Genomic DNA, 576 nt, shown 5'->3' on the forward strand with positions numbered 1-576 from the left:
TACGTTTTATATATATATATAAATAATATTTTTTAGAGAACATTCATTTAAAAATCTATAAAAAAAAATAAGTTTGACCCAAAATATTAAAGTTTCTAGAACAGAAGAAAGACACCCCGCGCCCTACTGGTGTCCATGTCCCAGATATAGAGTTTTAGAGAATCTGTTCTCCATGTGCCCGGCTAGCTCAGTCGGTAGAGCATGAGACTCTTAATCTCAGGGTCGTGGGTTCGAGCCCCACGTTGGGCGTAGATGTTTTGGGTAGAAGTTTGGATCTTTTCTACAGTAAGCTAAAACCTCAACCATTGTAAAATGTCCAACTTGTGATGATGAATAAAGTAGTCAGAGGTGAACCATGGGCGGGGCTAAACTGGGTGTGATATTTGATTGATACCCCAACACCTGCAAAATGCTTTGTCAGATTTAGCTGCCATACAAATCACTGTGCATGGGGGGTTGTGTTATAGACAGGGGTGTCCCTAGCCTTTTTCGCAGCCTGAGGCCAGGGGGGTGGGTTCAGTTGGGTGCTACTGGTGCACGTTCCTAGGGGGTGCGCACTAACGGGGGGGGGATCAT

At 44.1% G+C, this 576-nt stretch overlaps 1 non-coding gene across 1 annotated transcript; it reads left to right on the forward strand.

The window, feature by feature from the left end:
• The first annotated feature begins 176 nt into the window (after positions 1-176).
• On the forward strand, positions 177-249 carry TRNAK-CUU. The gene has a single exon. It is a non-coding gene; the product is annotated as a tRNA-Lys (tRNA).
• Positions 250-576: the final 327 nt, after the last annotated feature.

This window comes from Nanorana parkeri, unplaced genomic scaffold (genome assembly GCF_000935625.1).
Source record: "Nanorana parkeri isolate BGI_ZX_2015 unplaced genomic scaffold, ASM93562v1 scaffold2934, whole genome shotgun sequence".
Classification (NCBI taxonomy): domain Eukaryota; kingdom Metazoa; phylum Chordata; class Amphibia; order Anura; family Dicroglossidae; genus Nanorana; species Nanorana parkeri.